Source organism: Pyxicephalus adspersus, chromosome 11 (genome assembly GCF_032062135.1).
Source record: "Pyxicephalus adspersus chromosome 11, UCB_Pads_2.0, whole genome shotgun sequence".
NCBI classification, from domain to species: Eukaryota; Metazoa; Chordata; class Amphibia; order Anura; family Pyxicephalidae; genus Pyxicephalus; species Pyxicephalus adspersus.
In genome coordinates this window covers 30,156,404-30,166,627 of record NC_092868.1, presented here as the reverse complement: position 1 = coordinate 30,166,627, position 10,224 = coordinate 30,156,404, and positions in this window count along the sequence as shown.

Genomic DNA, 10,224 nt, shown 5'->3' with positions numbered 1-10,224 from the left:
TCACGGCAAGAGACTTTTTTTTTTTAATTATTTTTTTCACTGGCTGCAACCTGCCCTGCCTGTGGTTGTGGACAATTATTTTTTGGCTGCACAACCTGCTGATTAAGTATACTATTAGCTGTTAGTGACCTACATACAAAGGCGGATTTTATGTGGACGTAGTTACATTATAACAATGTTAGGTTTGCTTAATAAGGCCATATAAAGACCAACAGTAATACAAAGCAACAGCTATAAACTTTGGTAAATAAAGCTCAGTCAATGCAATGCAAGATTTATGCTGTTTTGTTAATACTAAATTACAGCACATTGCAGTAAGGTGCAATAACTCTCAAAAGATCTAACAGTTTTCAATTAATCCATATTGAACACAGTAGGTAATCTGTAAAATTATATTGATAAAGCACAAGAAACAAAACATGTGCATTCTGTAGACTATCCATTTAATGCTAATCTCCAGGCTTCTTTACAGGAGGGGGTGCTTCTTTAGGTGTCCACATCACTGGCTGTGTGACATGAACACTTCCTATTGGCTATCTAGTGATGGGATCTTTTCAAAGGGACTACAGAGGACCAGCTGGGGCACCTACAATGCTGGTTACTTACCCCTGGGTATTTCACTGGCAAAGAACCTGGAAGGTGAATTTAAGTGAGATTTTCTTGCTTTAAAACAGGGGTATCAAAATCAAATACACAAAATTAAAAACTTATATAAAGTTGTGGGCCCACCTTGAAATTTATTGAAAAAGTTGAGGAAAATTTTCCTTCTCATTAGATATAAGCCTTTTTTTATTTTAAGAAAACATCTTGTGCTTTTTTCTCTATTTGTAGCCTTCTGAGTTAAATTTCAATGCTAACCTTTTTGCACAGGCTAACAATAAAAATAACAATATTCTTCAATGAAAATCCGACCATTCAAGTCCATGCCTTGGAGTAGCAAGGAAAAGTACAGCTGAGGGGGAGTGCTGGAAATGCCAGACACAGCCAATGCGGAGCTAAACCTTATGAGTGGCCGGCCGCTGAAATTCCCTCTTTTTTGAAATAGCACCACTTCTAAGGTTCCCGGCATTATTTGCATCTATAAAACAGTCCAATGCAGGTCCACGCATAGGCAGAAAGCCTGCTGGTATATAGACGCAAGTGATGCCAAGAACTGAAGTAGCTGTGCTATTTCAATGCAGCAACGGGCCAACTGCAGTTCATATTTAGGATTCCTTGGGCCCCTGGGCCAGAGTTTGACACCCCTGCTTTAGAAGTAAGGAAAAAACTTCAGAATGTGTTGAAGGGGTTTTAATTTGCCCAGAAATGGGTTTGACTTTTAACAACAAAAATAGTTTGTTGTACTTTTTAAATGAAACTTTATCATTATTACACATTAATATTACACAGTATTTATATAGCACCAACATATTATGCAGTGGTGTACAAAGTCCATAGTCACGTGACTCGTTGTCCCTCAAAGGAGCTCACAATATAATGTTCCTACCATAGTCATATGTCATTTATACAGTCTAAGGTCAATTTTGAGAGGAAGCCAATTAACCTAACTGCAATTTTTAGAAATGTGGGAGGAAACCCACGCAGACACAATGAGAACCTGCAAATCCCATGCAGATAGTGTTCTGCCCAAAAATTGAACCTGGGAACTAGTGCTGCAAAGGCCAGAGTGCTAACCACTGAGCCAGTGTGCTGCCCTGTTTATTGCAATGTGTATCTTTTGATGAGATTTTTACTACCCCTTTCATGCCTCAATGACCCCACAGACAGTCAAGGGAATCCCCCTAGAAATGAAAAAAAAATTCACAGTGATTCTAACTTTTCTCAATTTAGTTGAAAACATTCTAACATCTGACCCTTTGACCACACAGTTACCCAGACAATAAAGCTACACTCCCATACACAAACTAGATAAACATCTGAGACAAAACATTTGTGGTCATCTCCAGCAAAAATCTCGTGTGTGTACAGTAGCCTGCCAACATTGTTTAGCAGATCACTAAAACAACCACTGAACGAATATTGTAATTAGTTATGGAGTGAGGATGCAGCGGGGTGTCTCCTGCCCATCCTCCTCTCTCCATAGACCATTGCTGTATGTTCACTGGAAAAAAATCATTAAAGATCATGATTTCAGTAAGAGAAATTTGACATGTGAATAAGCCATAAAATGTTGTTCATTCCAAAATGTAAAAAAGTTTTTGGCTAATGTTTCTTAATCATTATTTATCACGGGAAAAAGAAAAAATGGTAAGCAATTACCAAATAAATGCATTAAACATTTTATAATAAAGATAAGGAAAAAAAATATGTCAAGTAAGTTTTCTTTATTGAACACAGTTAAAGAAATGAATGTTAGCAGAATTAGAGGGAAAACACGTTAAAGTATTTATTGAGGCTAGATCATATTACAACACTGCTGTGTGCTGCAGGGTACAAGTCCAAACTATTCAGGAGCACATAAAAATGTGAAGCATTTACTTACCATTTACAGGAGTAACAATAATGCTCAAACCCTTAGAAGATCTTTTGGAAGTTAACTTGTATAAAACATAGAATATTAACAAAAAAAGCATTTTCCTTGTGGGGTAATATGCAGAACATACATGTAGTTAGTAGCACAGCTTATATGCTCCCATCACACTTTCAGAGCTGACATTACTTTCCTGAGAATTTTTTTACAATAAAGTTTGTGTAAAATCAAAAGTTTTTCCTCGTAGTTTGGACAGAATGCGAAGAAGTTAGAACACCTGCTGTGCTTTTAGTGCTGTCTATATCTTATCAAGGAAAATGCACCAAAACTGTTGATCCTGGGGAGTGAAGAGATGAGGGGAAATATTTTTAGTTCTGCTCAGTTGTGGATGGATCAGATGTACTGGTAAATATCCATCAAAACTGCTCAAGTTGCATCTTGTGTGCAAATGATTGATCAAATCTGATTAAAGGCACAGTGTAATCTTGGGCTACGTACACACGTGCAATGGTTCTCATCCGATAATCGGCTCAGGGCTGATATTGGACGAGAATCTTGCATGTGTATAGTGTTAGTTGCCTAAGCGATCGTCCTGGTGGATCCACGGATGATGGACGACTAATGATCATAATGCAAGTGAAGAGAAAGCACAGTGGGGTCCCGTCTGTTCTTCTCCCTCTACATAGAGCAGAACGAACGGTGCTGTATGTACAACACTCGTTCATGCATCGTGCAATCGTGGAAAGGATTGTGAAAGATCTTTTCCAACGACAATTATTGCACGGGTGTACTTAGTCTTATACATGTGTAGGCAGTGTTTTGAGACTTCATGATAGATTACCAATCTAAATATCAATCTGATTGCTCGATTAAGCACAAAATCGGTAGTCTGCTCATGTTTACCATTCCTAACAGCTGTCTAGAATAATATATCCTCTCACTCTAAATAGATCTTGCTGTGTCTCTGAGACAGGAAATGAAGGGAAATCTCCCTTATGGGACACAGCAATACAAAAAAGTTAGCGAGTCCGCTCTCAGTTGGTGCATTACTTTATATGTGCCAAAGCTGGGAAGACAGTTCTGAGCTAGAATAAACATTCATCAGAAATTCCTTGAGGCAGCAGGGTGGCTTTTCAAGTATTTGCCTAGAAATGCAACAAAATAATTTGTTTTTTGCTAGCCAGTTTTTAGTGTTCTGGGTAATTCTTGTTTTGTTTGAGTACATGGCCCTGCCCATGTGCACCTTTCCTCGGTATTGTTTGTTTCACATTATGATCAGAGCCATCATTGTTGTTTTTATGGAGGGACATTTGTGTGCTGCGTCATTTCAGGGCTGATAATAGATAATCTCTCTGGGCTGCTGGCAAAGGGTAACTCTGTCATTCAATAAACTCCTCAGATTTCTTTCATGTAATCCTGAGAGCACATTTGTTATGTGACAGTTTCTAATTGCCTGCTGTCAGAGCAGAGTTCAGGTAGAGATAGGGCGGCCCTATGGCTTAACACCATGGCATTTACATAGAACGTATGTAGTAAAAATAGTAAAAAAAACAACAAAAAATAATAGTTAAGCTATTAACACTATGTTTTTTGACAGATCAGAAGTAGAGATCAAAGTATAAAAGTTTTTTTTTGCTGATAGATTTCAATATAGTGGTTGGGGGTTAGAACCACTGACAGGTTCTCATTACTGTTTGTGTCCCCAATAGCGAGAATAACTCGCTCTATTGTGCTAATCATGTTTATCACCAAGAATTAAAATGAGAGTCAATACAAAATTCTAATGTGCAACCAGAGGAGGAATGAAAGGATCACATTGAAAATATAACTTTCTATTGAGTGTACAGGACAAGAAACATATGGAAAGTTTCCCATTGAGACCCAGACACCATAAAAACACAGATGGCATAAAAATATGTGATGTCAGTTTTTATATTTCCCTTCAAAACAGAAAAAGGTTTTGGATTTAGAGATGCTTGAAAATCGGTACATATGACTGACTCTCTTCAAGTTTATTACAGAATAAATTAATGTTCACTACACACATAGAAGATTTATGACTGCTCTAATTGAGATTGCCACATTAATTATATTTTTATGTAAAATTAGAAATGACTTCAATGGTTGTGTGTTTAACATTGTGAATCTGTAGCTTCTCTTTGAAGGCCTGGTTACATAATTTGTATAAATAGTGTTTTTGTAAGTTGCTTCAATAATATTATCTTTGCTCACACTATGAACAATGCAGAAGGATACTGTGGCCTTTTATGAACCAAAGAGCAATATATACAACATGAGGACTCTGTGCTGGATGATGTGTACCTTGGAGTTTGTTTTTTTTTCTCAGCCCTATGCCTCCCTTCTTATTATAATATCCAAAAAACACAGCAACAAAGGCTTTGAAGTAGTAGAAAGTGCTCATTATATAAAGTTTACTGTGCATTAAAATTTGCAAATAGTTAAAACCAAAATGGTTAAAAAGTAAAACAAAAAATATTGAAGAAGTATGAAATATATACATTAAAATGTATCGAAAAAAAGGAAAATGTTTGCAGATATTTTCGGGGTTTGGTTTTCATCATAACCCAGCTGAACAGGATTCATTGACAACCACATGGTATGATCTGCCAATTAATATCTGCCTGCATTACCTAGAAAATAATAATGTAATTGGGTGTAAAATAAGGTATGTATCTAAAAGAAGACAAAAATAGTCTTCTTATTATATAAGGATATAAAGTATCCATAAAACAAAAAATGCTTTAATGGCATGTATAACCCTCCTTCTTTCGATTTGCGATTAGTTATACTTTAGGCACGCAGTAGGCATGGGTTTGGAAGTTAGAGGGGAGGCGATTTTTATTGATTTCATTAAAATAAGCTTCACCTTATAATATATAGAAGCCATTGGGGAAGTACTGCACAGGTTCTGGCAGAATAACAGTAAGGAAAGAAAAACAGACCAATGCTTGGATCTTGATGCGCTAAGTTAGGTCAATGTAGGTGGATGATAGGAAAAAAGTAGACTCAGGAGATTATACAGACTCAGTATAAAAAAGTGGTACTATATAAGATAAAAAGTAAAAAACTCTTAACATACTTACCTTATCATATTGTAGTTTTAAACCTAGAAGCAATTTATTTCCATGCCTATTGTGCAAAAAACCTGCAATTTGTGTGGAAAAATAAAAAATTGTTTGAGATTAGAGGTCTGATTGGCCGAACTAAGCCAAATATACTGAATCAACTGGGAACATTTTTAAAAAGTTTCCAGCAACAGAAATTCAATGTCTGCACAAGACTTAAGGCTGTCAAACAGAAAGGTGCCCTCACATTGGATAGTCACTATTAAGCCCCAACACCATCTATCCTGCATGTTTTATGGGTTTTTTTTCTTTCTAATCTTTTTGAGGGTTGATATCCTAAATTTGCTGTTCAAGCCTATAGGCATATAAATGAAGGAGAGACATGGTAACAGTCTTGTTTGGTGTAAGAGTCCACTTGTTACAATTACTGCAGTTTCAGTCTATGTGTGGATATGTATTTTGACTTAGCTCATTTTGAGCAGATATAAGAATTGGCTCAATTTTGAATATTAACCAGAGGTACATTGAACTACCCTGCATCCTTTAAAATTGAGGTATATTTGTATACTCTCTAGGTTTAAACTATCAACACATAATAATATATTATTATATTATTGTCATGGGTAAGAAATGGTCCAGGCTGACTGAGCTGGCATCATCTGTAAGTTCTGAAGATAAATTCTTGATTCGTTATTTGAAACTGAACTGAAATATGTAAAACTATAGTATTTATGTTAATTGGTTGCACATAGTTGTTTATTGTTAGAACCTTTTCTTAAGGCATAACCATTGCTACATATACATATATAAATAAATATATATATATATATATATATATATATATCTCATATCATATGTCAGTGTCTTCAAAGTCCTCTTCCTCAATAAAATGTTTATTTGGGGTCAAGGTTCACACAAGTCTACCTTGAGATATATCTTTAGAGTATTAGGATCTACAAATCTGCCCTACAAAATGCTGGGTAAATAATGTGATATATATTCATATATTCATAGCAGTGGGAAATTGTGAAAAGCTTTGAAAGGTCTCCATGATAACTATAAGTTTAGATCTAATTAGCAAAGCATCTATCTACTGTACAGTACCAGCTATTAAAGTTTACTACCAACATTAAAAGTGTCAGTTGTAAACACCGAGCCTAGACAACAGACTTAATGCATATCTTGTCCTACCCAGCCTCACCCAATAATTTATCCAATTTGCAATATGTTGAACCCAAGCTCCTGAGAGACAACGCACTGTTTAACATTCATAGACTTGACATTAAATTACCCTATTTGTCTAGTCATTGATGTTGCAGAACTGATTCACCTGAACTTACACCCACAGTGTCAGACAATATGGCATATTCATTTGCATAAGCCCATTCACAACTGGCCTCCTACCACGTTATTTTCCAGCAGGGCAACTGATGGTTACCCGTTTTTGCTGAGCTTAAAGGAGTTTATCATGGGAGTGTTAGTGTGTAACAGTTGAATGAGAGAAGAAATTAAGCTCAGAAACATAAAAAACTAATGGTCGGATTATGACAAATCTGTTTCTGTGTTCAGGGTTGAAGCTGTGGTACACTGCGGTGCAATTCTTTTTTAATGGCACCCTAATTTAAATCCTCTACATACAACAAAACAGTGCTTTGATTACACCACAACAAACAGATAGGAACCATCCTATTGAGGTGTGCCTAAATAATGCTGAAGGTGAGTTAAAAGGTCTATTGCAGTGCTTTGACGGACCATTCAAAATGTTCTACAAAGGTTTGAATTCAGCCAGTAAGAATAAGGTATTGTATTACACTTTAACATATTTACTCACTGATTTCATTTGAATATTCCATCTTCTCCTCCCCCAGGTGCTCAAATGTGTTCTAATACTTGATATAGAACCTGACTGCCTCCCAAAGCTCCAAGGTTGGGCTACAGGACACCCTGGGAGACATACCACAAAGCTAGTGTCATGGCTTACTTTGCTATTTATTTCACAATTCTTTTATTTGGATTTGCATTTGCTATTGATTACATGATTACACTGAGCACAAGACACACAAAGATGTGTTTCCTTGCAATTACATGGAAAGCTGACCTATGGGTTGTTGTTACTGACTTAGTCATTGTAGCTCTGAACAAAGTTCAACCACTTTGAAACAAGAGCAAAGAATACTCTATAAATGTCCGACCTATGGATTAGAACAAATACGGCACAGTACGATTGCATATATTAACCAGGGGAAAAGTACAGGCTTTGCCGGGTTTATATGTAAGTATAGGGCAAAGTCCAATAATCCATCCAACAAGGAGAATTCTTTAGGAAATGCCTGGACATAGTAACTGAAGAAAATTTGCACAATCTATAAAACATTAGCAATGACTCGCGCAATCATAATATCATAATCATAATATTAATAAAATCATAATAATCATAATCATAGAGCACATAACACAAAGTCAACATCCTCTGTCCCTCTTCACTGAGGACATGTGCCAATGTCTTCTAACATTTTTTTAAATCTCAGTTACTATATTCAGTATATTTTATGACTTTTAAAAATGGGGCATTTACCTTTCATGTCTTGGAGATCCCGACTTTATAACAGGAGATCATAATTCACAAAATTAACAAAATAGGACAGGGACAGTTATTTATTTATGCTTAGTCTGAAAAGATTTTAAATTTAAAGTAACATAGCTTTAATAATAATCTATGAGACTGAACTATGCAGGCACAATGTCTAATCAAGAAGCCAAAGGAAGGTTTGTAAAGAATAATATAAACATCTGTGTAAAATCTAGTTAAATAGATCTAGTTAAAAGTTAGTATAGCAACTGGGTTGGGTCAGCTGGACCTACGTAAGGGTGTAGAGGGCAGGAAAGTTTTTTTACAGGTATTAGGTTTAGTCATGTAAACAATATGTCTTGAAATTAAAACAGATATAGTTCTCGATGAATGTATTCTAAGTACTTTAACCTAAACTAAAACATTAAAAGAAAATCATATTCAGTACTTGTTTTTCTTGCAGGTTGTGCTAAAGACAGTTCAGTTGTATCCTTAGGTCATAGATTATTTACATTTTATACTCAGATTTAATGTCATTGTTTGTATAGCTCATGAGACTGTTATGGTAGAATATTTAAAAATTTGGGAACACCTGCTTAATGAAAAACACCATAAAGTAAATGTTACACTTGCACATAACAGTGAGTTTAGTTGGGAGTGTAAGTGAAAGGACGAAGGTCAGTGGGTGAGAATAACCTGTTTGTGCAATAAAAATAATTCTTGAATAGAGATATCTAAGAGTACGGCTCCCACTTCCCTACCTGTGAGTAATTCTAAATAAGGCAGATATCAGTTGAAAAACACCTGAAAAAAAGGACCCCCTGGGAAGGAAGAGAGAGAAGCAGTGAACCATCATCACAACACAGAGATAAAACCCTCTGAAACATAACCAAAAATATGTTTTTATATGGGTGATGAGATCTGAAATCTGCTTCTTTTTTTGCAGGCATAAGGAAACATGAGCATTTCAGTATTTGCAGACCATGTCCGGTTTAACCAGCATAACTCAGAATATTAAGTTGTTTTAAATTGTCATGTACAATTGACAACTAGGAAAAAAATGCCTTTTACACGAGATCTGGTATTCTCTAGGGTGTGTAAGTTTATAATAATTGTCACATTTTTCTCGATTTACCCTAAGGGTTCTATTTATAAAACAGGGAATCAGCCACTCCTTCAAACTTTCCCAGGTGGGAATCTCCCAGGTTCATTTGTTTCAGTGGCAGTAATTGATTCCCAGCTGGGAATGTTTGAGGGAATGCAAAATTCCCTGATTTATAAAGCTCTGCATTTATTAACAAGAGCAACAACATTCATTTTTGAATGCAAGTACTAAAAGCACCTGAACTTTGTAACAGCCTTTTAAAACCCCTGCAAAGCAGATTTCAAACTGTGAGAGGTAGAAGGAGCACAAGGAGGCAAGGATGCTACAGAAAGTATGGTGTTGAAGCAGAGTAACAGAGAGATGAGCTCATTATTATGCTGCTTTTCCCTTCACTGTCCAGTCACAGGCAAGGGGGAAGGCCAAACCCTTTAATACCCTTTATTACCTACCGTATTTTTCGCTGTATAAGACGCTCCGGAATATAAGACGCATCCAATTTTAAAGGAGGAAAATCTAGAAAAAAAAGATTCTGAAAGATTATTCCCATTCTGATCACTCATGTGCCATTCATACCGGTATTCCCCTTCTGATCACTCATCTGCCATTCAAATTCCCTTTCTGACCACTCTGTGCCTTTCAAATTCCCTTTCTGATCACTCTGTGTCATTCAAATTCCCCTTCTGATCACTCTGTGTCATTCAAATTCCCCTTCTGATCACTCTGTACTTTTTTCCACTGTACGGCAGTTAGGACAGGGAACATCAGGGGGCGCTGTGCTGGCTTCTTTCGCTCTGCACTGCAGCCAGGAGAAGACACGATGCTGCCAGAGAGGAGAGGAGACACACGCTGCATGCAGCCAGCGAGGAGAGGAGACACACGCAGGATCGGGTATCGGGTGAGTATCTTTTTTTAATTATTTTACAACACATTTGTCGTATAGGACGCACCAACTTTTCCCCCCCCAGGTTTTGGGGAAGAAAAAGTGCGTCTTATA